General features: G+C 44.6%; 1 pseudogene; it reads left to right on the forward strand.

Moving 5' to 3' along the window:
- The window catches only part of LOC111959177 (nuclear factor of activated T-cells, cytoplasmic 1-like), a 75,061-nt pseudogene that overhangs the window by 16,940 nt on the left and 39,719 nt on the right, over positions 1-18,402 (forward strand).

Raw genomic sequence — 18,402 nt, forward strand, 5'->3', positions numbered from 1 at the left:
ACACACACACACACACACACACACACACACACACACACACACACACACTTGAACAAACATTACCTGGTAGCTGGGAGGTCTAAAGATTTGGTTGCACCGGAAGTGGTCCATTGGGTTAGCAAATGGGTCTGGGTCAGGATTCTTACCCCAAAATATCTGGTAACATTCACCACATTGAGGAATGTGCACCTCTGCCATTTTCTCCCGAGGTTGGAGTATTTTCCCCCTCTCCGAATGGGTTTCAACCATCCCCCATGCTTCTTTCTGCAGACAGTGTTGTTGTAGATGGTTGTAGATCAGGGCTCTCCAACCCTGTTCCTGGAGAGATACCCTCCGCTAGGTGTTCGCTCCAACCCCAGTTGTAACTAACTTGATTTAGCTCATAAACCAGCTAATTATTAGAACCAGGTGCACTAAAATAGGGTTGGAGCGAAAACCTACAGGATGGTATCTCTCCAGGAACAGGGTTGCAGAGCACTGTTCCAGATGCTTCTTCTGGTTGTTTTATGGTTGTTCTAGGTGTTTTCTGTTGTTCTAGATGGTTGTCCTGGTTGGTCTATGGTTGTTTAAGATGATTCTAGTTTTTCTAAGGTTGACTAAATGTTCAATGGACTGACAGGCATCGCCTTCTCACCTAGCTGTTGTTTGTCTATTGGGGCTATTGGAGATCACACTCGGCAGCGATAGTCTACTGAGTTTACTGAGTAGTACTGAGTAGTAGCCGTCTTAGCTAGATTTCCATCCCTGTTTTTTTGGTGTACTTGCTTTTATTGGGGAATCTGTAGCAGCTGAAGGTGGTCTGTGAGAGGAAGAGGGGAAGTGTATAACTGTTTGAAGTGGTGGTTCCGATACAGGGGCCTCTTTCATCTCTGTGTGACACCGTCTCTGGTTCCGCTCCTGAGCTTCATAGGCTTTAATGAAAATCATAATGCATGTTCATAAATGCCCAGAGGCCAAGGGATTGTATGCTGTCAGCATGCTAGGCACAAGTGTGTGAATGTTTTTAAAGGGAGTGAGCGACTTGCGATTAAGCTATCCTTGCTTCACTGTGATCTGGTGTTTTCTTTGTGTGGAAGTCAAGCTATCCATGTAAATGTGGATAGAGATTTTCTTCTGTATTTTGCAACCAATAGTAAGTTGCCTGAGCTCATAGGAGCTGGAGCCTATCTCCTGCTTCTGTAGCGTGAGGCAGCTTGATGTACAAGTACACCCCCTGGACAGGACGCTAGTCTATTGCAGGGCCTTATCCTCAATCAATCTCCTGTGTGCCAAGATTTTTACAGTCTTTGGTATGACTCGGCCAGGGATCGAACTTCCATATTCCAACCTCAGGGTGCTATATAACCACACGGCAACTGAGTTTATCATTTATTAGGACCAAACGCAGAAGAATGTGATCAACAATGTAGAATGTGGTGGTTCATTTCTTTACTGTCAAATGAGGAGAGACAAACTTATCACACAAGTCAGAGTTATACTTAAACTAAATCTTTAATCACTTATTAATAAGGGAGCAGGTCAATACAACGCACACATATAAAATGAATCGATTGAGTGCTCTACGATAATGATGGCTGGTCATGGCTGGTCGACGATTCACGCTCAGATGATTCGTTGAGAGCCCCGAGACTAAGAAATATGTTCAAATCGATAAAGAGTCATGACATTTTGTTTCAATTGAGTGTGCGTCACTTTTGACCAGAATTTATATTTTCTCATAGACATTGGTATTTTGATATTGTGTGTACAAGACATTTATTGAACACATGTGGAGCTACTAATCATCTAGGATTTATTGTTCTTGAGATTTTGCTGATCACATTAAAAAGCAATTCTATAAAGGATTGCATTTAAAATACTTAATACGTATTGTGCATCAGCAGAAATATTCAACATAGATTGCCAAAATACTGTTTATGATTACCCCTTATGAATTCAACTCCTTTTCTGACATGCAAATGAATGTTTACTCACTTCAGTCCATTGCTGAGGGGATCAAATCCTCATAAACATTGTGCATCATGCTTAGAGGCAGACTTTTAAATTATCGTCTTGGTTTTCTATTTGGTCTCCAAAATGGTCACTTTCCATTGAGTCACTGTCGACTGCTAGCCTCTCCTTGGGCACTTTTTTATGGCGGCTGTGAGGTTTTAATGAACAGTGAAGTGATGGGAAGCCAACCTCTCCATCAGCACTTGTGTCTGGCTGCCCAGAAGATCTCTACCCCAGACAGACTACCTCCAAAATATCAAAACCCTCTTTAACCCTCCCCTAAAGGGATGTACATTAACAAACCGCTCCCAAATTCGAAAAACAGAAGTCTCCAAGCCCCGAAAAACAAATCCGACCAAAGGGCCTATTTTCTGAAACCTCCCCCCAAACAAACTTCACTAAAAGCAATCATTAAAGGGCTTCTTAACTATCGGTACCTGATGTGGTGTTCAATCTCTGTTTCCCCAAATGACGGGTTGTTTATGAGGTGCTTTAAAACCCGGAGTTGGGTCTCACCTGGATCTCTTTGTTCTCCCGCCAGCTCTACGGTTACATGGAGAGCGAGCCCCTTACCCTGCAGCTGTTCATCGGGACCGCAGACGACCGCCTCCTGCGACCGCACGCCTTCTACCAGGTCCACCGCATCACGGGCAAGACTGTCTCTACCGCCAGCCACGAGGCCCTGCAGTCCAACACCAAGGTGCTGGAGATCCCTCTGCTGCCCGAGAACAACATGCGAGCCATGTGAGTGCTTGTCCTTTCCACTCTCCTCTCTCTCTCTCTCTCTCTCTCGCTCTTAACACTAGAAATGCTAGGCCTCGAAGGACCCCCACTTTGAAGCAACGAGCAAGCATTTTTGACTGCAACATTCTAACAGTGTAATAAATGCATTTCATATTTCATTCTAATTTGGTTGTGTTTATGAAGGTCTTGGGTAACATTAAAACACAATAGCATTTTCATTTGTTTATGTTACTGTAGGCCAGGGATAATCGACTAGATTCAGCCTCAGGCAGATTTTTCCTTGAGCAGATGATCAGGGGACAGGAACATAATTACAAATAATTTGTAGACTGCAAATTGACTGCAAGAAGCCCAAACAGATATAATATTTGACTAAAGCTGAATAAGTTCAACCTTACTTACATGTCTATACGATCATGTGTCTTTCTATTGTGTGTTGGAACACTTGGGAACAGATTTCCAGAATTAAAATCACTTGGAGCTGATTTTCTGGTATTTTATTATATATATATATTTTTTTTTWACTTTGTTTTGTTTTGCTTACAAAACTTGGGTGGGGGCAAATAAAATCACCTGTGGGCTGCCTGTTGGGGAACCCTGCAGTAAGCTATCTGCTGCTGCATGCTCACATGTGGAGCGCATGAAACAGCGGTTATTCTTGGCAAGATTTATAATTTGAGTGTATCTCTTCAATTTTGAGAGTTATTTATTAACAAAAGTGTTTCGGAAACCTCAGAATCTGCTCTTTCTGATATTATATTGAAATCAAAACGTCTTCCCTGTAAAAAATAAGGAATGTCTTCTTAAAACTGCTTACAACACAAGTTATGTTTGTGATATCGGAATTCTAACAAAATTCTAACAACAGGCTTATATAGGAGGGGGGCATGACTAACAATGGCAGAGATTTTTCTATTTTAAATTCATATGCAGTCAAAAGGACTGCCTCTGCGCTTCTAGTGTTAAAAATGGTACCATTGCAGTATTTGCAATGATCACCAACAGTGTGTGTTGGTATTCAGGAAGAAAGACAACCAAAGCATGCCTAATACAGTGCAGTACATAATGTATAAGTCTAAAAGGAATAATACCCAGGAAATCAAATAGGCCTTATTTCTGTTGGTTTTCTACCCATTGCACTCAATCTGCCATGTGCATAAAAATACACAATTCCTGAAATCACTATATCCTTGTGTGCAGTTGTAAATCACTCTCCAACTCCGGATCTCCAGCAGGTCAGAAGGTTGTGCTCCGCAGGGTACCCAGGCAGCAGCTCCTGCCCTGGTGCTCTGTTCAGGTCACAATTGGTCTGCTGTCCCGAGGCCCAGGACTTTCTCTGATGGAGAAGGCAGCTAAAATCTCAACTCAAGCTCCATCACCACCTACTGTAGCTTTACTCTCCTCTGTGTTTCAATGGCATAATATACTTTTTTAGAAGATCTGGTGTAGATCGAATGGGTTTATATTAAGTTCAAGCTTATTTGAATATTTGTTTAGATATTGTGGGAGGTTACGAAGATATTTGGCAAGCACCATGAGATATCAGATCTCTTTGACTGGAAAATGAACTTATTTGGTTTAACCGGGTTGAACCTTCCATTTCCAACAATGCTATACTGCCCCTTTATAATGTATCAAATCTAGACAGGGGATACTTTGAGGAACTTCAGCCATTACACTTTACAGGGCACAATGGATACATCTGATATTCGAGAAAACGATTCAGATGACGTCAGGTTTTCCCTTTCGTCGTCACCGTATAAGCTAGAGCGAGAGAGCAGTGAAAGGATATAGTAGAACTGAGCCTCGGGGTCGGGGTAGAACATTGTAGGCCAGGGTAGTGTCCATTAGGTCACGCTACTGAAAACGTTTTAAAGTGTTTCGCGACAGAAAAGGTAAATGAGCATTTCTTAGTCCAGGTAGTCCTTCCGTGTTTCAGTCTGTTTTCATCTGTTTGGTGTCTAATGAACACAGCCCATGTTTCCTCTCTCTACCGACTGGCTGGAAGGCCAGGGTTTGTCTGAGGAGGGTCGGTCGCTGACAGAGTCTTACCATTGAGCTGTTAACAGTCAGCCTGATAGCACTCCGGCCAGCCCTTTGCTCTCACGCCAGCTCTCTCTCGCTCGCTCACTGTGTGGGACGTTACATAGACGGTACTGTAGACAACCGATGTCAGACTCCAGACACATATCTCTTTCTTCCCTATTGTTACTGATAAAGTTTTATCTGTTGTTTAGTACCCACCCATTGAAATGGATAGTAGCCAGTAGCTACTACTTTATTACACAGTATGTTGTCTCTGGGAATCTAGAAAATTCCGGGCTACTTCTATACTATGATTTCAAATCATGTAACATTCACTGGACAAGTAGAGTTGTTGTTGGGAAGAAGAAGAAAAAAAATCCACTCAACTAGTCAAAATTTGTCAGTTAATTTTGATTTGACAAACAAATGTCAAATAAACCATCAACCTGAAAATCAAGTTTTTGTTCGGTAACCGTTTCTTGCCACCTTTCCTGTACAACTGACTAGGTATCCCCCTTTCCCTTTCCACCATTGCAGTCAGTGACTTAATGCTTTGTTTGACACTGTTCCACCACAAGTGTAGGATACATCTTGCAGTGTTTTTATGACCATGCTGTCCCTACAGATCTTTCCTTCGAGCTGACTTCAACATATCGCTGCTACTGCCGTGACTGGCTGCTCCACACCATAGTGCATGAAAAGAGACACTAAAGTTCATTCCAACAGTCATTTGACAGTAAAATAGAGCATGGCATACTACCTCTAATGGGTTTGTTTTAAAACCATGACTGCATGACTGAACACTTGCATCGTGCATGAGCCACTAAAGAAACGTGTTGTAAGTGTTCTTTAAAAAAAAAGATAGACCAAAGTGAAGGGGAAAAATAGATTTGTATAAAACTTGACATTTAACATGTTCCAGGAATTCCACCCAAAAAGCTACAATGTAAAATAATTGAAATGCCAAGCCATATCCCATATGTATTTTTTGACTTTTTACCAGCAACTTTTTGGTTTTAGTTTAATTTCTTGAAAGGCCAGTCTGAAAAGTCATGCCTTTTTCCCCTAAGAAGGAAAATCCTCCTGCAAAAAAAATATATTAAATGAAATTAAATAAATAAAGACAGCAAATAAAAAAAATAAGTCTGTAGCTAAATGTGGCATTGGTTAGTAAGGTTGAAACCGTAAATGTTTGAAAAGTTTAAAGTATGAGACCCGAACAGTGCAGAGGGAGCATTTTTTTACTATTTTGAGGAAAGACAGAGGGTTATAAAGTGGCTGTGAGAATGCAGGCGGCAGCCAATGGGCTTCTCCTCTGGAAAGTGACGGTGGGGAGACCAAAGGCCTGGGCGGTGTTCATTAGGCACTAATAGACGATAAACTGAGTGAAACAGTTGCAAATAGTTTGAAAGCGTTTTCTGTTACTTGCCCTAATGAACACGACCCTGAAGATTGCTCCAGAGATCTGTATTCTGGGGCGCCAGGAACATTAAAAGTCACATAAACAAATTAATGTTGTTCTTAGAAGAAAGTGGGAGTGACTCAGTAGTGTTCTGCGGGACTTCCGATATCTGTGATCCGGGACTTTAGACGAGACGTCTCTGAGTAGGAGTGCTGATCTAGGATCAGTTTAGCCTTTTAGATCATAATTAATAATATTATATGGACAGATCCTAGATCTGCACTCTAACCTTGGGAGAGGCTTTGTGGATCTGGCCCTGGTCTCTTTGATCAAATAGGGGAAAGGGGGATACCTAGTCAGTTGTACAACTGAATGCCTTTAACTGAAATGTGTCTTCCGTCTTCCGCATTTAACCCAACCCCTCGTTCCAGGACTTGTTCATGACAGTGAACTAACTGTACATCTGCATTATACTGTAGATGTCTCTATGGTCTAATGATGATGACCTAATAATAATATACTGTACTTTTTTATGTTTCTGTCATATGATGATACAGTATGATACAGTATATTCCATCTGTAATCTATGTCTCAATATAGTCTGATGATCATGGTCTATAATAAACTCTGGATTCCGGAGACAAGCAGTAGCACAGTGCTCATACAGTCAGTGTATTGACTAATAGCAGTATGCTGATGCTAAAATGGATCCCCTGTGCGGCAGCATTGACTGTGCAGGGATTCTGAAGCTGCGGAACTCTGACATCGAGCTGCGTAAGGGCGAGACGGACATCGGGCGCAAAAACACGCGCGTGAGGATGGTGTTCCGTGTGCACATCAACCAGCCCAATGGCAGGACCATCTCCCTACAGGCCTCGTCCAACCCCATCGAGTGCTGTGAGTATACACGCACGTGTGCACACACACACACATATACACGCACGCACGCACCGCACACTCACACACACACACAACACACACACACACACACACACACACCACACACCAACACACACACACAACACACACACACACACACACACACACACACACACACACACACACACGCACAATGACTGTTCCTTATGAACACACATATCCACAGGTCCACACACACAACACATATACACACACACACACACACACACACCACACACACACACACACACACACACAACACACACCACACACACACAACACACACACACACACACACACACACACAGCAACACCACACACACCACACACACACAACACAATGACTGCTTCCTTATGAACACACATATCCACAGGTGCACACACACACAAACCCAATAGCACTCTCTTAGCATGGAAATCAGTATGAGGTGGCCTTTTGGACCCAATTCAAATCTTTATATGATGAAAGCAATTTGCCAAGTTTTTGAATGCATTGTACTTTAATTGATAACTGTGAGGTCGGGCACATATGTTATATATCCCTCAGTGCATTTTATGACTTGATGCCTAACTTATTGTGGTGAGGTGACCCTATTATCAGAGGTTTATGAAGGGTCATTTGCCAGCCCTAGATCTGGCGGGGATGGAAGTGTGTATGGAAACCGCTAACTATGTCAATCAGTTGAGTGTGTGTGCGTGTGTGTGTGTATATGTGTATGTATATGTGTGTGTGTGGTCATGTCCATCCTGAGGAGATAGACTATGTGTGATGAGTGGTAGGAATGTGCTAGTCTTGTAGTTTCTAGTCCGAGGTTGATGATGATACATGTGTTGATTGATTACAAAAAGAAATTACAATGTTCTGATGGATCATTATTACAGACGATTGAATGAGTCAAGTACATTTCACAGTGATGTAATGACGGAGCTTTGTGTGTCTGGCTGTGAACATGCTCTTGATAACCAAGAACCCCGAGGTGCATTGATAAAAGCAGAGACAGGTGGTGGATAAAGTATGACTAAAGTATGACTCGTTATTTGGCTTGTTCCTCCCTGAGTGAATATGAAAAATAATGAATCTCGAAAGTAAAAAAGCTGATTGGGTCACCAGATAAATATTGTTTTGATCCATTTTTATATATTTCACGTTTTTTTTTAAAAACATCTGTTGTCTGAAAATCAGAAAATAGCCAGTGGTGTTAAAAAGTAATTTGAAAACTGATAAGGCTGTTGCTAACCAACTCCTGCTGTGACATGGCAGAGTTGGGGAGATAGGGGATCTGGAGGTCCGGGGGCAGATGGGGAGTGGGTAAGGAAAGCTTGAGCAGTATAGAGTGCTGTTGTGTATGTAGTATAAAGTGTATATCCGCTCACTGTTTTTCTTTTTTTTGTCCAGCTATTGTGCCAAGTTGGATGTGAATTAACACTCTCTCCTCATGTCTGTCTGTCTGTCTGTCTGTCTGTCTGTCTGTCTGTCTGTCTGTCTGTCTGTCTGTCTGTCTGTCTGTCTGTCTGCCTGTCTGCCTGCCTGTCTGTCCCTCCTCCAGCCCAGCGCTCGGCACAGGAGCTGCCCCTGATAGAGAAGCAGAGCCTGGACAGCTACACCGCCACGGGGGGAAAGAAGATCCTCCTGAACGGTCACAACTTTCTCCCAGACTCCAAGGTGGTGTTCGTGGAGAAGGCCCAAGGTAAATTAGGATGCAAACAGAGCAGCTCACACTCTTCCTTAATATCTCACTTTTAAGTTATCCCTCTGTCTGCCTCTCTCTCTCTCTCTCTCCCTTCGTTGCGTTCCCTCGGTCTCCTCCCGTCAAAATAGAGCAGGGTCTGCCAGGGAGCCACATGTGGTGTGCATTAAGGAGCTATATTTTTAACCAAACCGTATTTACATTTGTAGAAGTTTCCATTGCCTGTTTAGTGACGCTCGCCACAAGTTAAGGAATTAATCACAAGCGAGGCATGTGCAACGTCTCTTTCTTTCTTTGCTTCTCTCTCTCTTTCACGTCTTTCAAGTTACCTTCGTACAGATGTAGGATCTTCATTTGAGACAGTTTGCTACAACAGGAAAATAATCCTGCAGCAACATGATTATAATTCATGGACATTTTTCTCGGGGTTGATACATTTTTTGTAAGGGAAAATCAAGTCTGAAATTTCAAAGTGGAAATTACCAACTTTAGAAACCTTTTTAAACCTTGAATATACTAGAAGTTTGCAATTCCTGCAACAGAAGGATGATCAAATTAAGGCATGGCATCTGTACCTCTGTCCCACAATTTCTCCCCTATTCTCTCTCTCTCTCTCTCTCTCTCTCTCTCTCTCTCTCTCTCTCTCTCTCTCTTCTCTACTCTCTCATCTTATCTTCTACACACACACACACACAAACACACACACACACACACAACCACACACACACACACACACACACACACACACACACACACACACACACACACACACACACACACACACACACACACACACACTGTCTCCCCCCTCCTGCGGTGTGATTTGTTATTACTTATTACTTACATTTCATATTTTTCCCATTCATTTCCTCTTTGTGTGGGAGGGAGAGAAGAGATGACTATGTGAAGACACTGGTGATCAAGTTTACAAACAGTCATTTCCTTGATTGGGTCCAGTGAATCAAAGGCAACTGTACTGGCCAAGTCTGGTCTGTGTAAACACACGTGATGATGGTGATGATGATGATCATGAGGAGATAGTGGATAGTGGTAGACGTTTTCCAAGGAAAGAGGAAAATCTGACCTTTCTTCATTATTGGTTTATATAGATATACTGCCTGTGGTGTTTTTTGGCATTTGTTAACTGATATTTACTGCTTGTGTTTCAAAATGTTTGTGCTGTGAGAAGAGAAAGTTATATTTGAGAGGTTTTCATAATGTCTTCATTTACCCTCGGTGGAATGATTTGGAGTTGCTAGACAAGCTAAGGAGGAGGTGGTACATTATAGGTACATTAGGTACCTATAGGTACATTCCAACTCCAGGTCAACTCAGTAGACTGGTACAAGACTTGAAGCATCAGCACTGACACGTCATTATCTCCTGACAGGGTGTCTGTTTTCTACTGGGTGAAGATGGCAACCTCTAGGACTCTGCAGCTGCTTTATCAGCTCTGAGCGAGGTATTTGCTCCTGTTTTTTGGAGAGGATTTCCCCACGCCCGGTACTATTGGCCTTGGAGTCTCCCTGTCATGGAAACACCCCCTGCTGCCAAGAGTAACCTCTCACCCCCCCACACTCCCGAAACCCCTTTATCAACCCCTTACCCCTCCACAGTTGTGTCATTGGGTCTCTCTCACCCTGACGGCTGGCTCACCCCTCAGCCCCTTAGAGCCCACCGGGGTGAGGGGAGGGGGAGAGATTGACTTGTTAATGTGCTGGGAGTCTCCCCATGTCAGACTAACTCCAAATGAAGGGGGATCCCTGAAGAGAGGGAAGCCCTGTATAGTCTAGCACCTTCTCGCCCCTTTTACCCCCTTCACCTTTCATCCCCCATCCCTTTTCCCCCTCCTTCTCCTTCCGCTCTCTCGTTCTCTCTCGCTCTCTCCCAGCCCTGTCCTCACTATCTTTCCCTCTCCTCGTCGGCCCGTTAAAGCGATTAGCCAGGGTGGTGTGGAGTTCTGTGCTCCAGGGATCCCCACACGGCTGCCTGCTATCGACATTTCAGTGGCTTGTTTTCCTTCTCAGTGGCGTCCAGGGAGCGAGACTTCTGAGAGGGTGCACAAAGTGAGGGATTTATTTTCATGCCCCCTCCTTCTCCCTGACCCTGTCTCAGTGTCTTGTCTGCTTTATCTGCTCTTATGTAAGCAATAAAGGACCCAGTACTTCCAAGGGTCTCCCAGCTCAAAGCTCATTATCACAGTACTACACGCACGCACGCGCGCACACACACACACACCACAACACACACACACACACACACACACACCAACACACACACCACCACAACACACACCACACACAACACACACCACACACACACACAGAAACCTTTGTATAATAGCCACTTCACAGGAGTTGATACATCTGTAGAAATGTTTCTATGCTCTATTTAAATGTTTCATATAGAATGACATCTTTGGCATTTGGTTCACATACTATTGGCAGTTTTGAGAAAAGTTTTTGAGTTTGAGTCTTATTGTTGATTTCGGTCGGAAGACAAAAAAAGGGAAAAAGGAAAAAGCTATCCAATAAAATTGAATTATTTTAAAGTTGTAAACCATGAATATGGTTTTATATTACATTGTGAAAGTTCACGAGTAAAATTCATGGCATTACACTAATTACACACGCGCGCACAGACACACACACACACACACTATAGCCATCACTGTTTGTGTTCCAGTGGTGACATCCATTACTGCTGCAGTGATTAAAGGTGAGGAGAGCTGCTAGTTTTCTAGAATGTGCTTCAATAAACACCTCACAGAAAATTCCAAATATCTATTCCTCAAGAGCTACAAAAGAGCAATAGACAGGACTTAACTTGACCTAACTTGAGCTTTCTATGCCAAACTATGTTGTGGTATTCCATTGCTACACAGAGAGGGCACCTCCTTCATACTTCATTCTACCTGGTGCTCTACAGTCTGGATTTGTAGGATGTTCAATAGATGGGGTGAAGAGGACAATGGAACTCGACCAAAACAATGGAATTGCCAGGGAAACGCGTGGGGGAAAGATCCCCAATCTCCATATTTCCCCCCCAGCAAAATGAGTTTGTCTTTCAATGGGAGTCATGTGTGTATTGTAAATCAAATCGAATCTCAGTTTATTGGTGTATTTCACAATATGTTGAGGTTAAAATCGGAGTAAAATGCTTGTATGGATGTCAACCCCAATTTATGTTCATGTCAACGCCCCCAATTGATACAGGTAAAAAACAACTACTACCGCCGATTTCTGTATGCTAGCTATGCTACCAGCTCATACAAGCTWCAGTTAGCAGGCACTTCTTCTAAACCTGAAACGGGACAACTTTTAAATATTAAACAGAGAAAACAGACCAAAATATCCAAATCGGACTTTAGTAAATACGGATCTGATGAATATCCTCCTTGTTAGATCAAATTTGTTGAATGGCAAATCAAATCAAATTGTATTTGTCACATGCGTCGAATACCTTACAGTCAAATGCTTACTTACAAGCCCTTAACCAACAATGCAGTTTTAAGAAAATACAAAAAATAAATAAAAGTAAGAGATAAGAATAACAAATGATTAAAGAGAAGCAGTAAAATAACAATAGCGGGGCTATATACAGGGGGTACCGGTACAGAGCCAATGTGCAGGGGCACCGGTGTCGAGGTAATTGAGGTAATTATGAACATGTAGGTAGAGTTATTAAAGTGGCTATGCATATATAATAACAGAGAGTAACAGCATTTGATTAGCTGTTCAGGAGTCTTATGGCTTGGGCGTAGAAGCTGTTTAGAAGCCTCTTGGACCTAGACTTGGAGCTCCGGTACCGCTTGCCGTGCGGTAGCAGAGTGAACAGTCTATGACTTGAGTGGCTGGAGTCTTTGACAATTTTTAGGGCCTTCCACTGACACCGCCTGGTTTAGAGGTCCTGGATGGCAGGAAGCTTGACACCGGTGATGTACTGGGCCGCACGCACTACCCTCTGTAGTGCCTCGCGGTCGGAGGCTGAGCAGTTGCCATACCAGGCAGTGATGCAACCCGTCAGGATGCTCTCGATGGTGCAGCTGTAAAACCTTTTGAGGATCTGAGCAACCATGCCAAATCTTTTCTCCTGAGACGGAATAGGTTTTGTCGTGCCATCTTCACGACTGTCTTGGTGTGCTTGGACCATGTTAGTTTGTTGGTGATGTGGACGCCAAGGAACTTGAAGCTCTCAACCTGCTCCGCTACAGCCCCGTCAATGAGAATGGGGTTGTGCTCGGTTCTCCTTTTCCTGTAGTCCACAATCATCTCCTTTGTCTTGATCACGTTGAGGGAGAGGTTGTTGTCCTTGCACCACACGGTCAGGTCTCTGACCTCCTCCCTATAGGCTGTCTTGTGACCAGGCCTAGTTTGACGATGTTGTCATCGTCAAACTTAATGATGGTGTTGGAGTCGTGCCTGGCCGTTCAGTCATGAGTGACCAGGGAGTACAGGAGGTGACTGAGCACGTACCCCTGAGGGGCCCCCGTGTTGAGGATCAACGTGGCGGATGTGTTGTTCTCTACCCTTACCACCTGGGGGCGGACCATCAGGAAGTCCAGGATCCAGTTTCAGAGGGAGGTGTTTAGTCCCAGGGTCCTTAGCTTGGTGATGAGCTTTGAGGGCACTATGGTGTTGATCGCTGAGCTGTAGTCAATGAATAGCATTCTCACATAGGTGTTCCTTTTGTCCATGTGGGAAAGGGCAGCGCGGAGTGCAATAGAGATTGCATCATCTGTGGATCTGTTGGGTCGGTATGCAAATTGTAGTGGGTCTAGGGTTTCTGGGGTAATGGTGTTGATGTGAGCCATGAACAGCCTTTCAAAGCATTTCATGGCTACAGACGTGAGTGCTTCAAATCGGTAGTCATTTAGGCAGTTTACCTTAGTGTTCTTGGGCACAGGGACAATGGTGGTCTGCTTGAAACATGTTGGTATTACAGACTCAGACAGGGAGAGGTTGAAAATGTCAGTGAATGTTATGCTGGTGAATGAGGACCCAAAAGCGACGTAATAGAAACAGAGTCTTTATTCCAGTATTAAACAAACAATGATTCTCCTGGATATTATCAAAGGTAAATCCAAAACAGGAAACTGAAATCCTCTCGTCAGTAGAGAGGAACGACTGGAGACGCGACCACAGACTGCAGGTCGCTTCAGGAAGGCACAGGCCGTAGCTGACCTAGACACCTGCTCACACGCAGCATCTTGAAGAAGGCAAAAACACGACAGGGCGGAACAAGGACCAGAACAGCAAACATCACACAAGAATCCGACGCAGGACAGAAGCGGAAAACAGAGGGACCGAAATAGCGGACTCTAATCAGAGGGAAAATAGGGGGAGCAGGTGTGAAAGAGTAATGAGGTCGTTAGGAGAATGAGAAACCAGCTGGGAGCAGGGACGGAAGATAGAGAGAGAGAGCGAGAGAGGGAGAGAGGAAGGGGGAGAGAGAGGGATAAGAAGAGGGAAAGAACCTAATAAGACAGCAGAGGGAAGCACAGGGACAAGACATGATGATCAAAGACAAACATGAACAGTGGAAGACATTGCCAGTTGGTCAGCGCATGCTCAGAGTACACGTCCTGGTAATTCGTCTGGCCAGCGGCCTTGTGGAATGTTGACCTGTTTTAAAGGTCTTTACTCCATTGGGTGTGGAGAGCTGTGGTGCCAAACGTCGTTGGTCGGAACAGCTGACATGCTCTCATGCCTTTTAGTGTTACTTGCCTCGAAGGCAAGCATAGAAGTTATTTAGCTCGTCTGGTAGGCTCGTGTCACTGGGCAGCTCTCAGCTGTGCTTCCCTTTGTGGTCTGTAATAGTTTGCAAGCCCTGCCACATCCGACGAGCGTCGGAGCCGGTGTAGTACGATTGTGAATGTGCGCCAATGACGGCGTCACAAAATCCTGCATGCCATTGACCTTTTTACCGCATCTATTGTTCGAACTAAAACTACATTATCTGTACTGATATATAGTTTGATTTGACTATATATAATGAATGAGTTTTCCATCAAAAAGTGATTGATTTGTTGTCACAATAACAGCGGTTAAGATTGGAGACTCTGACATGAAAGCACGTATCGTTCTCATTCTTCTCAATGAGCAGCAGTTGCCGCCGTGGGCCCCACCCCCGTCCCAAAGCACTCACAGGCGGCCCAGTCCAGTATCCATTTAAGAGGCTCATCATGGACTGTCTTTCTGTTCCTCTCTCTCTCTCTCCCTCTCTCTTCCTCTCTCGTGTGTTGTTTTGCTTGTTTCTCAATCCTCCTCTCTGTAACAAAAGAGCAGAGCTCATGGATGGTGGCACCGCGGGAGGGTTTAATGTGCCCAGAAACATAATGACTTCTACTTTTCAAATGCTAAAGCCGTCCCCATTGCTCTGCATCGAGGACCCGCAGGATGACTGATGCAAACAGAGTGTGCATGTGTGTGTGTGTGTGCATGTGTGTGTGTACATGTCTGTGTGTGTGCTGCCGCTGAGGGGTAGGGTAGCTAGTGTCTGGTAGCTAGCCTACGGGCCTGTTTGTGTGTTCAGTAGGAAGTGTTTTCAGTGACTCATCTGCGAAGGATTCCCTGAAGAGAGGCGAAGCGGAACAGACGAGAACAGAGGGGGAGGAGGGAGGGAGGAGGAGAAGAGGGGAGGGGGCACAGGCAGGGTGAGACAAAGTGCTGTTCAGGAAAGCCAGGGGCAGGAGAGGCGGATATTGTCCACTAGTGGATGTCCTGTGTCCGTTCCTTGGGTGTGTTTCACATTGTTGACTCTCACTGTTGATTCTCACTGTTGACTCTCTGCTTAGTGAGTGAGTTCCAACAAGGTTTTGGAGATGGCTATTATCTTCGCACTCCAAGCTCTGAGACCGATATAAGTTATAAGGTTGTGTCCAGCGTGTCCACTGTTCTGTTCAGCCATACAGTACAGTGTCTGTGATATTTCACCCAAGTTTTGTTGAGAGAACTTTTGAAGTTATCACGTGATTAATAAGCACGCTGTTACCCTTTGCATGCCCCATGCCCTCTTCCCCTCTGACTCAGGGGTAAAACATGACGTGGGTTGAGAGTGATCATAGTTGATGTGTTAACGGAGCATTGTTTTTCTGTGTTTGAGAGTCTCACACTCCTGTACCAGTAAGTACTGTTTTAGAGGCTTTAGGAGTGATTATTTTTCCTTTCCATATCTCAGAGACTTTCCATTTGCTTTTGTGTTGCTGCTCAGTTGGATTAGCTATGATGTCTATGTTATTTTTATTACGGTGGTGTGTGTGTGTGTGGGGGGGAGGGTGTGTTTATGGGTGTGTTTGTGTTTGCGTGTGTGCATGTGTGTGTGTGTGTGAATGTGAATGTGCATGCATGTGTGTGCGTTATGTCTTCGCTCAACCCTCTCGTTTTGGCACGGGAGCAGACGCAGAAAGACATCCTGGTGCTCCTCATTGAGTGGTGTGTTGCTGGTTTTCTCTGCCTCGCATTTCCATGCACGGAGGGAGTGGGGAAGGAGAGGAGGAGAGGAGTGGGGGAAGGAGAGAGGGGAGTGGGGGAGAGGAGGGTGGAAGGAGTGAGAGAGGAAGGGGAGTGCCTGGGGAGAAGCCTAACAACTGCTTGACTCAGAGGGGAAGGGAGGGGAAAATTCCTTTGGTGAGCAAGGGAATAGGTTTTACCTCTGGTGTGAATTTTGGAGCTGAGGCCTTTGGACGTCTGGGAGCATACGGCGACAGTATAGTCCACAGCAGGGAAAGAGAAAGTCAGGTCTAACCCCCAGCTCAATCACTCTAACCCTCGATCCCACTCTTCTGGGATCCCTAACTTTTCCAACCTACCAACCCTGTTGACGGATTTTGTCAGATTTCACCAGTATTAGGATGGCAGGTACGAGGTGTCTAGAGAACAGAAGACAGACCCCAGGTTCTTATGTGGGACTGGACGGCCTGTTTGGCGATGCGGTTTTGCCTGGTATTTTGGCTCCAAAATATCTACTGACGTTTTTGCCAGACAGGTGGCACCAGGAGTTTATCAAATGTGATAACTGACTGTATTATATAAGGAAAGAGGATAGAGAGAGAGACAATACACCCCGAAATTTAATCCTCTGGAAGGACGAAGTCGAAAGAATACGGCTGGCTTGTTTCACGAAGTGCCTCTGCAATTAAGTCGGGGGAATCATATTTTCCATCCAAACCACCAAGAAGTGAACATCTTTTGGGCCAGTGGAAGATGTTGGTTCTGTTGTTGTATGCCCTTCCCATGATTTAGTGGAGAGTTATCTCTCTCCTCGCTAATATATCTCTGCTCTCTGCTCTCTCTGTCTTCGCTTCTATTCTCTCTCTCTTCTCTGTCTCTCTGTGGTTGCGGTGTAAACAACACAGGTCAATGTACAGGGACACGTGTAGAGAGGCCAGATAAGAATGGTTCTTCAAATAAACACAAGAGTGGTCCACAATCCTGTGTGGCGGTTCCACATGTGGTCTCTGTCCATTAACCAAATCTCCAAGCAATTACTGTCGAGAAAGAAAACAAATGGGAGGTTATTGTTATTGTAGTCATGTGGGAGCATGTTGCTGTATATATGAATCATAAGAATAAACTAGGGACTGTGTTGTGGTTAGACTGCTCAAACTCTCTGTCATCTGTGTCCTGATGATGCTTCATTCTCAGTAGGTCCAGTTGTTGTGTGTTCTTGTACAATGTAGTCTTTGGACTCTTCCACCGTTAGAACACATAAAAGGCAGCTGGCTGATCTTTCCCAAAGGACTTTAACTGAGACAAAGGTTGTGTGTTCTGTGTGTGTGTGTGTGTGTGGTGTGTGTGTGTGTTGTGTGTGTGTGTGTGTGTGTGTGTGTGATGGTGTGTGTGTGTGTGTGTGTGTGTGTGTGTGGTGTGTGGTGTGTGTGTGTGTGTGTGTGTGTTGTGTGTGTGTGTGTGTGTGTGTAAATGTGTTTGATGAAATTGTCTTGACCCGTATAAGGGAGTTGATATGCCTCCTACTACACTGTCTGTGTTGTGACCAGTCTTGATTAGGGAGAGTTTTAGGAGGAGGCCGAGGTAGAGACGGAGATGGGGGAGGGTTGTGTACGGTGGGGGTCTGCGAAGTAGGGAGAGGCGTGCCCGGTCTGACGGAGCGGAAGGCATTTTGCAGATGTTGCACAGAGCAGAGAGAAGGGCGAGAGAGAGAGAGAGAGAGAGAACGTAATCGTTTTGTGGTTCAGTTGGGCGGCACTCTGACTTGAAAAGGTTTGCATGCCACATAGTGCCTGTCTCCCGATTCAGCGAAAAGGTGAAAGAGGGAGAAGAGGGGGAGTGATGCTTTTGTTATTTTTGTTTATTGCTGACTCTGTTCTAAAAGAGTAGGAGTTGGTCTGTGTTCTATTTTGCTTCTGTTTAGAAGACAACAGACAGCGGGTGAAAATGAGGTGAATCAAACGAGAATGTTAAAGTAGGGGGAAGAAGCAAGAGAGAGTAGAGCGGGGAGAAAAAAAAGAGAGCGAGAAGAGAAATGGATGAAAGAGAAAGAGAGCGAGAGAGAAAGCCTGAAAAACATGTTTACTCTGGTGGAGGGTTGATTGTCTAAGGTTTCCCTCTTGGAGGGAGTCCCAGTGCGGGGGCGGCGAGATTTCCTCTTGGTTCCCCAGATGATATGAGGAAT

Source organism: Salvelinus sp. IW2-2015, linkage group LG35 (genome assembly GCF_002910315.2).
Source record: "Salvelinus sp. IW2-2015 linkage group LG35, ASM291031v2, whole genome shotgun sequence".
Taxonomy (NCBI): Eukaryota; Metazoa; Chordata; class Actinopteri; order Salmoniformes; family Salmonidae; genus Salvelinus; species Salvelinus sp. IW2-2015.